General features: G+C 44.3%; 2 protein-coding genes across 3 annotated transcripts in view; both read right to left on the bottom strand.

Moving 5' to 3' along the window:
* The window catches only part of LOC138570238 (cytochrome c), a 288,954-nt gene extending 287,415 nt beyond the window's left edge, over window positions 1–1,539 (bottom strand). For both annotated transcript variants that reach the window (XM_069648981.1, XM_069648984.1), the window contains exon 1: window positions 1,457–1,539. The gene's annotated coding sequence lies outside the window, so the exon portion shown is untranslated. The remainder of the gene's footprint in view (window positions 1–1,456) is intronic.
* Window positions 1–14,768, bottom strand: part of FUNDC2 (FUN14 domain containing 2) — a 294,318-nt gene that overhangs the window by 34,873 nt on the left and 244,677 nt on the right. The window lies entirely within an intron of this gene.

Below are 14,768 nucleotides of genomic sequence, written 5' to 3'. Positions count from 1 at the left end.
CAGTGGGGGGGAGGGCAGCATTGTTGCCAATCCTTTTTAATCTATATGTACGTCCACTGGCTTTTCTTATTTCTAAGTCTGGAGGGCATTTCTAGATATGTGGATTCAACCAATTGGTGTTCCACCTGGACTCCCCTGTAAAGGAGCCCCCTTGTAAACTGAAAGATTGTATGTCAGCAGTTGACAGTTGGATGGCATCCAACTGGCTAAAACCTATTGGGGACAAAAAAGAACTGATGTAGTTCGGTTCCCAGGTGGCTCATGCCACCTGGAGCCAAGATTTCTGGCCAGACTCTCTGTGCTCCTATCCCACACCAAGTGCTTCGGTCAAATGTCTCGGCTTTAAACTTCTACCAGAGTGTGATGGAGTGTTCCTGGTGTGGAGCTCTAAGGTGTTGCTGCTAAACTTGGAGGATCTCTTCTCCGTTTACTTGGACTGGGCGGAGCATTGCTACCACTACTACCACTACATAATCCCTACCCAGACGCGGAGCGTCGCAGAGTTTGAGGGAGTGTTCCTGGTGTGGAGCTCTAATGTGTTGCTGCTAAACTTGGAGTATCTCTTCTCTGTTTACTTGGACTGGGCGGTGCATTGCTACCACTACATAATCCCTACCCAGACGCGGAGCGTCGCAGAGTGTGAGGGAGTGTTCCTGGTGTGGAGCTCTAAGGTGTTGCTGCTAAACTTGGAGTATCTCTTCTCTGTTTACTTGGACTGGGCGGAGCATTGCTACCACTGCTACCACTACATAATCCCTACCCAGACGCTGAGAGTCGCAGAGTGTGAGGGAGTGTTCTTGGTGTTCATGGTGGGCCGTAGCTGGCAGGCTGATAATCTACTGCTGGCAGTCTGCTGCCCAATGGAACAGACTGCACCCAAGTCAGCCAATAGAGTTGAGCTGGAAGGAGGTGAGCCTGCGGTCCCCCAAATGGCCATGGGAACTAGAGCTCAGATGCGGCGTGGTACTGCTGATTCCGCACAACAGGGAATGGAAGAAGAAACAATGGAACCTCGCATCTTGACCCAAGTAAGTGAGGATCCCCCAAAAACAACTGAAAAGCCACAGCAGTTGTGTCATGGAAAAAAAACACGGGTCGCAATGACCCTAACCCATACAAATGACAAAAGTGGCAAGGATGTTTATGCGATGGAGTGAGGGGGGGTCATTGGGAGGTGTCCCACAAACATTGTCATGCTACAGTGGGGAATGTGGAAACGAGCAGAGAAGCCCCCCAACCTCTGTCCCTGTCCCTGCCTCGCCTCTGGTCTGTGCCGCCTGAGTGAGCTTGGCTCCCTGCAAGTGCGGGAAGATAATGGCGGACGGAGTGTTACTGTCCTTCCACGTGTATATTGAGAGCATGCCCCGAGGGAGAGTAATCAGTGCAAAGGGGGCAGACCCGAAAAAGGGAGTAACTCCAAGAAAAACAACAGAGCCAATTTGATGAGGTCGCCTACCTTACAACCTTGCCCGCCCCATGCAGCCTTCTTCTCCTGCAGCGAGAGCCCGTCAGGCGTCTTTGAGATGGGCGGTGCCCCCCCGTCCGCCTCACGGGCACGGCGAGCTGAACACAGGGGGAGGAGCACCGATGGGAGGAACAGAGGCAATGGACGGCCCGAGAAGCATAAACAAAGAAAGAGGACTTGCGGAGCAAGTTCAATCTGAGCCCGCACTAAATAACATACCACACTTAAACAACCACGAAGAAACAAGACCAGTTGCCTGAAAGTAGCAGGACAAATGAAGAGAAATGTGTAGAACAAGAAGATGAAAGACAAAGTTTTTCTCCCCATAGAAATGGATCTGGCAGCGGCATGTAAAAATGTGAGTGATCTCCAGACAAGCATTCCTAGTGAACTGGAAGAAATAAATAAGGCAGAAACCTACAGAGACTCCTTAGCAGTTCGCTGACCAAGTTATAAAGGATCTCATCGCCTTAAACGGGAAATTTAGTAACCAAAAGCAAACAGCAGAAGCAGCGGTCAGCATTCAAAGTCCTATAGGAGGAGAGCAAGTATCAAAAAAGCCAGGAATTGAAAGTCGCGACAATCCTAACTCAAATGACACCAGAGGGATTGAACAGCTTCTCAGAAAGAGACAACTCCCAAAAAAGAAGGAGACTGGACCAAAGTCCCAATCTAATCACAGAAAAGAGCAACCCAGAAAGATAGCGATAGAACGGGTCAGAAAGGAATCCGGTCGCCTCCAGAGAATAAATCATCTGTCTCTTATGCCATGGAAGAATCCTCTGAGGAAACAACCTCTGATTCAGATTCCTCCTTTATTCAAAGGGAATTCCCGAAGGTGAGAAGACTAAGACAGGAGAAGAATAAGAAAACTACTAAACAGCAAAGTGAGTAACCGAACAACCTTGGAACGAGATTGGAGCAAAGCCGGGTGGAAAGGGTTGCGAATTACCTAAAACCTCAGATCATGTCGGTCATTGAAATTTCTCTGGCTCCCCTAACGAAACTATACAAGCAATTCCATGAAACCTATAGGGATCAGAATACCATGTTGGTGCTCATGATCTCAAAATTATCAAAGTTGGAAGTGGATATGATAGTTTGGGAGCAAGAGAAAAAACGAGAGAAAAAAAGAAACGAGGATGCAAATAAAACGATCAGAGAACAATTGAAAAACAACGCTGAGGAAAAGAGACTTCACAGACCTGGCAAAAGACGCAATGATAATACTGAAACAAAGCAAACACATGGAAGATACACAAAATAGAGAAAGAAAAGAACAGAACTTAACTGCTGACAAAGGAAACAATAGCGGGCCAGTGGAAACTAAGGAGCGGTAGAGTCTCGAGGGCTGCAAATGGACGAATCCAGTAGAACAGCAATGAATCCAGCCATAAAGATGCCTGGCTTGAATTTGGGACATTCCTCTTCAACACCCGAAATAGGTGTGGTCTAACGTCAGACGAGGACAAACAGATTAGCTCCATAGATCAAACAGCTCTAAACTCCGAAGAGGTGGAAGAGAGCTCGGATAGCTCGAATCAAGAACGCAATGTAAAAGAGTCAGCTAATAAGGAGCATGTAGCAACAACCTCTGCAAAATCCGATGGAGGGGTGGAGGACGGGATTCAAGAGGCCTTGGAAGACGATTTAGACTCAAGAAAAACAAGCAAATTATATGGGATCTTTGAAAAAGGAAAAAAAAATGAGACAAATGCAAACCCAAAGGAGGGAACAAATAATGGAAAGAGGCAAAAGAAAACAAAGAATATGGTGCAAAATAAAAATAAAACGAATAAAGGATCATGTAAGTTCCTGAGGAACATGAAGGCACTAAATGTAATGATACATATTGAGGAAACTGGTAATCGGGAAAGGGCCAAACAGGATCAAAAAATTGGCCCAGGTAGTTCTGCAAAACCAATCCTGATCGAAGATGATCTCGGTGATACAGAAGAAAATGAAGTGGAAGAACAAAACACAGATGACCTGCTGAATCTATCCACCTATGACTCAGAAGTATGATAAGAGCCTGAGCAAAGTGCTCAAAAACCTGATGTAAGAATCTGAATCAGAGCAAAACAAGAGGCCAGAAATGGGTGATGGAAAAAATGGTCTAAGAGGCTCACAGAAAAGAGTCTGTACTTTTGTATCACCAAAGAGTGTTCCAAAAACTCCAATACGGGAAATGAACGGATTGGAAGCTGATGAAATATTCCTCACACTAGAAGAAAGAAGGGGGGAAAAAAAATTAAACCTTGCTGAGAATAAAGACCAACAGGGGCAAAAGAATAAAAAGAACGGAATCTTGCCCTAATATACAAAAGAGAGCTAAAGGTCGAGATTCAAGAGTTGCCAATGAGAAGATGAAATGGAGCAAGGAAAGAAGAGGAAGTGGAAAAAGACGATTGATCACCCGAACCTGGGAGAAATAAGTCGATTGCTGGAACGTTGTAGTCCCAAGGATGATGGGTTGGTACTAAACAGGTATAATGTGATGCAATTGCTGCACCACATTCCGCACCTAAGAACAATCTCTTCAAATGATGTGAATATAGTCGGATTTGTGGACGAGGATTTACTAGACACGGTCCGAATTCATCTTCATTCTAAAATAATCAAGGAAATCCTAATGGAAAGTCAAAGCGAGCTGAATATTTTAGGATTCGACATGAGAGGATAATGGATTTACGCCCAGTGAGGAGGCGAAAAGACCTATCAATAAAAAAGAGCGTGAGATTAGTGAAAACATAAGAGAGAAGAAAGGTTGGAAGAGAGTAAATGAGAGAAGATTGGAGATGAGGAGATAGAGAAACTACCATTCAGGCGAAATGTGATGCTGAAAATGAAGAGTTGACTCCCAAAAAAAGGATCAGGATAACTTTTGCTGGGAACAATCAAGACCCGGGTCGGCAAAGGGTGGCAAAGAAAACCATAGAAGAAGGAACGGAGGACGAAAATTGGTCTTGGATACCAGGAGATCTATCTCTACCACGACAAAGCTAACGCCAGAATTTGGACAGACATAGGATTAAGTGTGTGACTTGGAACACAAGGGGTCATGGGCACCTTTTCTCTAAAACATCAGAGTTTCTTGGACATTATATGCCTTCAGGAGACGTGGTTGGTAAATCCCCCCTGTGTGGAAGAGTTGGAGTTAGCTTTCAATCCAGCATCCACTAACAAAAAGGGCCGTCTGATGTCGGGCCTAATGACCTTGGTAAAAAGAAAAAGTGGATTGCGGATAAAAAAATCACTAAACCTCGACGCCTATAGTCAACTGACATCGATCTACATGGACGGATGTGGAAGAGCAAAGCCTTGTCTCCACATATTTAACTTATACTGGCATCACCTACAAGTGGGTGGAATAACATTTGTAGATAAAATTTGCGATATCTTTGATGAACAAAGGATAGCTAACCCAGAAGATTAAATAATCATTTGTGGTGAATTAAATATTGACCTGATAGCACCAGGCGAGGAAAAACTAACCAAGAATCCGCAAATGAATACAACATTTGAAGTAGGCAAAACATGGATGGAAGAAATGGAGGTGTGACACATGAGTATGTTGAACGGAAATTTAAAAGGTGATATACCCCCAAAAGCGACATGGGAAAGAAGGTCTCAAAACATATAATAATAGACTACTTCTTTGCCTGTGAATCCATCTCCAATAATACGCTAAGTATGGAAGTGAAAAATACACATGAAAGCGATCACAACCTGGTCATAATAGCCTGGGAAATAAATGATCAAGGGAAGCCTGACAGATGGAACCACGCTATTGAGATTGAACCAGGCCAAAAGAGAATAAGGATGAGTAAAGGAAACATCGAGGAAGTCACTGATATATTAAGGGCACAAGACCGGGTCGGCGAACAATCGTCCTATGATGCCTTCCTCTTGAAATACTCAACAACTAGGAGTAGTGGCAGAACGAATGGTGCTAAACGCCATGTATTCGATTCTGCGATAGTGTGGAAAAAGAGAGCTGAGACAACAAATAAGAGCCCTCGGCGCACTGGACTCAAAAGAAGCTGTGGATAAGAAAAAGACATTAAAATCTCGCTACAATAATTGTATAAGGAGTCATAAACATATTATGCAACAACAAGACGCCGAGAAAATGATGACGACATTACAAAACAAAAACTTGAGAGTTCTGGACCCTTATTAACAATGTAGATCTGCTACACGGCGCACTAATAACTAATATGGTATCCGAACAACAATGGATAGAGCAGTATTCAAAGCTCTTTCAAAAACAAAACGGAAAGACGAAGGAAGTGGGGATTCCTCCTATTAGATGGGACATCGAAATATTTAAATAAGATATCCTACAAACAATAAAAAACAACAGCTCGTCGAGAGCCCCGTGCCCCGATGGCATTACGAACTTAATGTTAAGAGAACATCCAAATGAATGGGCTGACCTGTGTGTGACACTATTCAAAAAAATAATGAGGGATGCAACTGTCCCAGCGTCTTGGAAATCTGCAATAATTGTCCCCATTTTTAAGAAAGGCGAAAGATCAGATCCAAAAAACTATCGACCTATAGCCTTGCTTGATGTGTTAGGAAAGGTGTTTGCTTCTCAAATATTGCAGCGTCTGACAATATGGATCAATCAAGCTGGCGCCTTTGACCGGAGACAGACTGGCTTCGTAAGAGGAGTGGGATGTGGGCTAAACTTACTAATTATAAATCTACTTAAGATGGAAGCATTAAAAAAGGGAATAAAAATCTATGGTGCTTTCATGGACTTAGCCCACGCCTTTGACGGGGTTGAAAGAAATCTACGGTGGGAAAAGATGACAAAATTAAAATGTCCCCCGAGTCTGCTGCATGCCATAAAGGAATTACACTCGTAAACAAACATTAGAATCCGTCTAGACCAACAAGGAACTCTAACGCAGAGGTTTAAAAACTATGAGAGGTGTAAAGCAAGGGTGCCCGCTGGGATCTACTCTGTTTAAACTACTGATTGCAGATGTAGGTGAGGTGCTGGAGGCAATTCCGGCTTTTGCTCCGAAAATTAATGGGAACAGTATAAACTGGCTGATATACACAGACAACATTGTCTTGGTAGACCTAACCCCAATAGGTATCCAGAGGAAACTAACTGCACTTGAAAGCTACATACAGAAAAATGGGCTTGAAATCAATGCAAAAAAAAAACAGAGATCTTACAGCTATCTGACCTGAAGGGTCAAAGAAGATCAAAGAAAGGCCAACATAAATGGATCGTGGGAAATGAGATAATTAGGACCACGTCCCAAGTGATTCAAATTATTCAAATCAATGCAAGCATTACGGACGAACCAATGATCAGAAAAATTTAAATAAAATGTAAAGCACTAGCAGTGCAAGGAGCCGTATTGCACAAAAAATATGGGAAATTTTCTTTTAAGCCCATTGTAAACTTTTATAAGGCCAAAGTCATTCCGGCACTGATACATGGAGCAGAGGTAATGTTCAGATGCCCATTTAGCCTCTGGTCTCAATGCGAAAACGTGTTCTGGAAGAGGATCCTGCAAGTGCCCCAAAGTACCCCAAATGGCTGCATAAAGTACGAACTGGGACTCTTATCAATGAATGCAAGAGTACAATGGAATACGTTATCCTTGTACAGAAAGATTATTGAAACAAAAGGTCCACCGCAGTATGAAATATTGAAAGCAGAGGGATCTAACGCGAAGGAAGTCTTTGAGATCTGGAAAGAAAACTGCGATAAGGTCCTGGAGCAATTGTCAACAACACATGAAACACTGAAGAAAAATCCAAATGCAGTAAAGAAAAAACTATGGGAAATGGACTGATCGAAACCATTGAACACCGGGCTACTTATTCATGCATGAAAGACTATGCATCAGGAAATAAGGCCTTAAATGTGATCCCGAAGTATCTGAAACATTTCCCATGCCCGAGGAGAAGGCATATTTTCCTAAAATTTACGCTGAACTTATTTAAAACAATGGAGATTAAAAACAGGAGGAAAACGAAGAGAAAGATGATGGACTCTGTGTGGGAGGATTGGTCCAAGAGACCCCCTCCCCTGCTGCCTCTCCCCCTTATAAAGTCCATAGCTCGTCGGGGGTTCCCCCTGCCACCAGGGCCCAGGGGGCGGGTGGACCACTGGCAGAATACATTGAACAAACATGCTGTATTAAGCTAGGCCCTGGAAACCATTTTGTGAAATCAAAATGGCATGAGCCCTGTGCACCACAGCGCGGCCCCCACCCTTGGAGAGTATCACTTGTCCCTACGGCCGCAGCTCCCTGGCAGATCTGCTGAAAGCCCGTTCCCACGAACAGACGGACATGAGCTAGCGCTAGATGCAAACACTGTAACATTCACCTTCCGCAGTGTATCACTGTTCTCAGTATGACCCGGCCAGAGGGCCGGGGTGGAAAAGAACTGTAAAATGGTCCCCCGACAAAAGCAGAGCCCCCAAATACTAATGAGCAAACTACCTGTGATGAAACTCTTCTCTCCATGACCTTTTTGACTAAAACATGTAACCTTCATGAAGATGGCAGAATGTGTGTTTATATGGCATTCTGGTTGAAGTACCCACATCCCCGTAGCTACGCGCAGATGGTAAAAGTGTCCCAGGGTTTTCATGTTATATGTTTCGCCGAGAAGAATGCACCCCAAGGTCCCATGCCAAAACTGAACTAATGCTGCTAGAGTGCAAAGGAAGACAAATTCAACCCCATTGGGAGCTCATGTAAATGGTGCACGAAAATGCACAATATGTATGTCCAAGCTCACCATGTGTCACTGCCATCAATCTCATTGGCCAGTTGTTCCTGCGTGCTCCACCAACCTTACTACTACCTCGCTCACCGCGCATGTATAGAAATGTAACAAAATGTTGTGGTTGTTAAATACTTAACATATAGGTAACGCATTTGAAATGGCCATGTAAAAGGCACTAACAATGTAGAAAACATAAGCTTTGAAAAGACTCAATGAGTATTGTACATTATATGAATGTTTATGCCTCTTCCACTAAATCTGCAACGCACAAGGAAAATACCATTGTGGGCATATCCAAGGCCATTCCCCCTTCCTCCCCATTGAAGCCTGCCAGACGGGAAGCAGAGGCCTGTGCTGCTCTGCTTCACCTCCCACAATTCGGCTGGAGCCGCTTCAAACATTCACGTTCCCCCACAGCTCCCAGGGCCTCGGCCAGCCACCTGAATTATTTACAACCCAGCAGTAAACCCCGGCCATAAACGCAGGCCCGAAGGCGCCCTTTCTTAGGCTCCACGACCCACCAGCTCACCCCAGGTTAATGGCCCCTGTAAAATTAGGACACCCAATATTATAGCAACACTGCAGGTCCACATTCATAATGACTTCTAACGAGACATGATAACTTGGACAGCTCGCTCCTTGCCCTGAGACCCAACCTCGCAACCTATGATACTCGGTCAACAGGACAATGGTAACCATGTATTGATGTATCACCAAAAGACCCCACTCTAGGTGCATTCCTCCTGTGTTGCATTAACCTGTAGAATAACCTATTGGAAGATTTACCGGGGAAGATAATATTACAATATTGAATGAATGCGGTGTGCGTGGCCTTAGGGCAGAAAGCCAAGAAAGATGTTCATCACTGACACTGGTCACGGCTGGCACAACAACACCGCCCGGATGAGCCCAGCTGACCTGCCCGGCCCACGTGGGTAACCAGTGACGTCCACCAACCACGGCAAACCACATCACAGCTGCACCTATAGTTAGTTGTCGCCACCCAATCCCCACAAACCTGTGCCCCCTTTAGTGTGTAGGTTCTTATGACGCATTTTGTAAATATATTGCTATTGTCAGAATGAGCGCTCTCAGAGTTTGCAGAGTCCTTTGCATGCCCTATTCTGACTTATATAAACTCCCATTAAGCTCACCCGCACTTTGTCTTAGACTTATTCCCATCTTGGGAGAGTCCTCTCATTGTGGGGAGGATCGTGCTATCAGGGGACGCTCGCCTTCAGTGGTGACCCCGACAGCGTGATGATTATTTTTCCTTAACATATATATCCCTACCGTCCCCTTTGGCATGAAAATCTCCGGTCGAAAAGGGATACGCACGGTACGCCGGCTCCGGAAGTCTTCCCGCCAACAGCGACCGGTACGCTCAGAAGTGCGCACTCAACAGAGAGAGAGTACGGGTTCCCGGTTGAAAAATCCCCTTTGAGTACCGCTCGCCGGAGCCGGGGCTGACCATTGAGCGTACAGCAACACTGCCTGGACGGACCCAGTTCGGAGACTCTCGGTTCAAGACGGGCACGTGAGTATTAAGTGCGAGCGACCATAAAGGGAGCAGGGGAGGAAAACAGGACAGGGAATGAGGTTGTTTGATAGGGGACACTTTGGGACTACTAAGAACCACTCTAGACTTTTACTTTTCCTTTGCATATGGCCATTAGGATCAAGAGGTGAAAAGAGATAGAGACGGGAACCTAGCTCCGCGAGGGGGTAGAAGGCGGCGCCGCATATTGCTATCTTGACTAGTACTGGGAATATAAGAAGAAGAGAAAATAAGATAAAGGTGTCTGGTAAAAGGGAGACACGGTGAATACATTAGTGACTGCTATTCTTTCTATTCTTCTCTCTGGGTTTACGGGGAAAAAAACAGGGTTAGTACGAAGAAAAAAAAAAGAAAGATAATCTAAGTAGAAAGACGAGTTTATATCAAAACTACAAGACAAATTAATATCAGATTAAGAAAGAAAGGGACAGCTAGCAAGGGAGGAAAGGGATTACAAATTGAGCTGTGAATAGAGTGTTGCCTATGGGTGTGTTTGCATCACATGTGCCAGAACATATTTGTCACGATGAATGTGTAAGAGTGGTCATAAGTGCATAATTATGGTGTGGTCATGGAAACAAAACTCGCTGCAATTAAAGATTTAATTGACATCGAGGCCTTTAAGACCAAGCTAGCTGCCTTAGATGTCACTTTAAAAGAATTCAAGGAAATGAATCTGACAAAGAAAATCTTTAAATTGAAAAAAGATCTTTCAGTATTCGAACATTCAAAAGTATATCCATATATAACTGAGGATTATTACACACCGGAAGCTAAATTGGCGAGACGGAATGCCCACTTGGCATATCCGCCAGGAGGATACAGGAATCAGGGAAATAACAGTTCAGCCTCTTCCAATAATTCAAGTAATGGGTCCAACAATGGTGCCCAGCGATACGGTGGCAGAGGCCAAGGCCGACCGAGACAACAAGTACATTTTAATGCACATGGTTTCCAAGGAAACTATGGTGGAGGCCCTGGCCAACCCCAACCCCAACCACAACAACAAGTGCCCCATTTTTTAGGCACACGCGGGGCGAACAGAGGCAGGCCCAGGTGGCAGATGTACTCACCCAGGGTAACACGGAACAGGGGACAGAGCTTCCCGCAGCCAGCGTTTCCTTAGTCATGAATTTCTCACGACACCGATTAACCAATGCAGAAGAACAAATACTACAGAAGGGCCTGTCCTTTGTTCCAACCGCAAGGTATGACCCTTTTCAGACCCGCATAGAGATAACGCAGTTAATGCGGAAAATACGATTGAAACAATTTTTTGCAGACAGTGATGAAACAAAATTGGTTGAGGATACTGGACTCCGAGCACCTTCGAAGTTCATTCCACCATTCCATAGTAACACACCTGAGTCAGTAACTTTTGAACAAGCTCTCTTGAAGAAGTTGGAAGAACTGGAACACAGTCTCCCATTTATCAACAACAATTGCACAAAAGAACAGTTGTCAGCATTGGATGATTTGGCTAAGAATGATGCCATCATAATAAAACCGGCCGATAAAGGCGGTGGAATTGTACTTATGGACCGTGAAGATTATGGGATCATGGTTGATAATCTTCTTAAAGATGGCAGAAGTTATCGAAAATTACCAGGAGACCCAACGCAAGCAATTCGCAATTTAATCGCGCCTTTGGTCGAAGAAGCACTAGCAGAAGAACTAGTTACTAGTAAAGAGGCTGCTTTCCTCACACAGCCACATCCAAGAATTCCGGCTTTTTATGCATTGCCCAAGGTCCATAAGGTTGTTATCCCTATCCCTGGGAGACCCATTGTGTCAGGAATACTATCCATCCTGGAACCTCTGTCACAGTATGTAGAGTGGTTTTTGCGGGATGACATACCGAAGATGATCTCGTATGTTAAGGATTCAACAGACATGCTGGTTCTTATTGATCGCACACCTTTCGACACCATAGAGCAGTGGTTAGTAACTATGGATGTGGAATCTTTATATACGAGTATACCGCAACTGGAGACCATAGAAATGGTAAGAAGACATCTTTCACAGAAAACTGATTTAGGGAGGGGCCGGATTGAATTAATTACGGCCCTGACAGAAATAGCACTAACTAAGAATTTCTTTCTGTGTAATGAACAATTTTACCAACAAATTTCCGGGACAGCCATGGGGGCAACTTTTGCCCCCAGTTTGGCAAATCTCTATGTAAACCATTTTGAAAAAGAACACATTTACTCCGCTACTAATCCGTTTCTGAATAACATCAAACTGTGGCGGAGGTATATTGATGACATCTTTATCATCTTTGAGGGCAGTGAGACATCACTACACGAATTCCATCGATGGATCAATGAACAAAATGCATTCCTGAAATTTACATTGGACTGCAGTAAAACAGAAACACACTTTTTGGATCTTCATGTGGTAGCAGAAGGTGGGGGCCTGACCTCAAAGGTATACAGAAAATCCACTGATCGCAATGCACTACTTAGATACGGAAGCTATCATCCACGTGCATTACGAGACAATTTGCCATTTGGGCAATTTCTACGCTATAGGCGGACTTGCACTAAAATCGCTGATTATCAACAACAATCGGGAGAGTTGAAATCTCAACTCTTGCGGAGAGGGTACCCCAAGAAAATTGTCAAGGATACCCAAAAACGGGCCAGGAACATACCACGTGCCATCACTTTACAACAACATGCAAAAAGCACTCAAGGGTCATTGATTACGGCAGTTTTAAGCTACTCCCCTATTTTTAACACCTTGAAAAGAGAAATTAAGAAGCTATGGCCTATTCTGAACACCGGCAAATCAGAACTGGGGGTGCCAACTTTTGCGATAAAACGAAGAAGGAATATCAGGGATAGTCTGGTCAATACTGTGATCGAACCAAAGCATGCTATAAACACGAACACACTTTGGGATGTACCTGCTGCGGCCGGACATACCCCGTGTGGAATGTGCAGTATGTGTAGCCAGACCGCAAGAAGTCTGTCCATTGACATAGGGTGGAAGACACCGTGGGTGCAGAGGCATCTAACGAACTGCAATAGCCGAGGGGTGATATATATGATCACCTGTCCGTGCAACCTGAAATACATTGGGATGACAACCCGCCCAATAAAAACACGTTTGATTGAACATAAATCATGCATACGGACAAAGAAAATGACTGCTCCACTTGTTACTCATTTTGACCTGGAACGCCATACAGAGGAGGACTTTAAATGGACCATCCTCGAAAAAATAAGGCCACCTTATAGAGGAGGTAACTTTTATGAGATACTCCTCAAAAAAGAGCAACAGTGGATTTTCCGCCTAGATTTAGTGAGACATGGGCTAAATGAAGAAATCCAGTGGAACGCGCTAGCCGTGATAAAGTAAAAAGTAAAGGGATCATAGGCCCCTCAAGATTGGGGGCCCCCCTCCCATGTGGCCCTTCCCAGTGTCTCCCATTGCTTAAACAAACTGTTTGACCTTAAGCAACCGTGATATAAAGGGTCTATCTCATTAGTATTTTTCCAGTTTAGGATAGCCACATTTGTGCCAACACCGGCAAATGCCGAAAAAACGCTAGGTGAGGGAGAGTGACTCGCCCTGTTCATGATGGCCACCATAGGATGGCATTGTAGCCCTCCGGCGTACGCTTGTGCCCAATGCAAAATGGCCGCGGGAACACGTGAACCATCTCCGGGCGTCCATTGGCTGACGGTACACTGTGGGCTTCCTGTTTCGTTTACATAATACGCGGAGACGCCGAGTGGCGTTCTCCGCGAGGTAAACGAAACTGTGAATGAAGCACGAGAGGCAGAGAAGCCCAGACGAAAATAACTCGTAAGTTATTATTAAACGTGAGTGGTACACGCTCCAATTCCTAAGTGTACCCTTAATGTCAAAAAGCATGTCAAAAAGCATTTTTGAAAGGGTGGTTTGTAAATGCAATACTGTACATGATAATTTGGACCGCATTCCTGGTGTTAAATGAGGTTATCGTAACAGGAGGTGGGACAACTATCTGCAATAGGGGTGCTTCCTTCGACCCTGGAGGGGATTGATAGTGTGGGGAAGTAACCCACTAATGGTTTCAGAAGCACCGTGGGGATGTAACCACGGTTTTGTACAAAAAACGCCACATGGTCCGGGACCATCTATGTGATCGGGGATTTTTCTTCCATCCATAGGACCATCCTAAAAGGCACTTCCCATAAGAACATTAGACCACAAGAGGTGTACTGGGTCAAAAAGAGATTGACGAGTGGTGAGTTAGTTGTACTCATTTTATAATCATCATTTAAACATGGGGATGGTATACCTGGGATAAGGTTACTCACGATTCTGTGAGCATGCGAACAGCTTATTTAATAGAAGACACCCTATGTTTTCAGATCTAGCACCAAGGTTGGTGGTTTTTCTAAAAAGAAGCTTTAGAACGTGTGAATACTGTTGGAAGTGACCGTGCCTTTGCACATACAACAGACAAAGAGGTATGACTTTTATAGCACTGGACATGACGTTACACACTTGATGGTGGTGGGGTGTGGTGAAGACAGCCTCTTTTTAATGTCACTAGCTGACTGGCTTAGCTCATTGGAAAATAAATGATCCCATGTTATATCTTTGAGAATAAACAAGAAATGCCCTACCTTTATTCTGTATATGAGAGAAGTCAATCTGACTTTCTCTCATTTTGTTTCACAGAACATGTCGCAACTTTACCCTCATGGGGTTTGCAGATTGGGTCTATGGAAGAAACAACGGGTCCTGAAGAATATGATACACGAAAGACATCATTGAAACCGGTCGACCAGACATATGGATGCCACTTTACTTAGAGTGACACAAGTGGACTGATGCTCTTTTAGAAAGAATTGTGTTAGAATCAATGTTATAGATTCTGTGATTTCTTGTTGTAGATATGTTATGTTCCCCTCGCACATTAACGAGAATGGTGTGTGATGTGGATTTTCTTAAAATGTTTTAGAATTGACAATTGGG

This window comes from Ambystoma mexicanum, chromosome 2q (genome assembly GCF_040938575.1).
Source record: "Ambystoma mexicanum isolate Mex_15411 chromosome 2q, UKY_AmexF1_1, whole genome shotgun sequence".
NCBI lineage: Eukaryota > Metazoa > Chordata > Amphibia > Caudata > Ambystomatidae > Ambystoma > Ambystoma mexicanum.
This window is presented reverse-complemented; position numbering and strand designations above follow the sequence as displayed.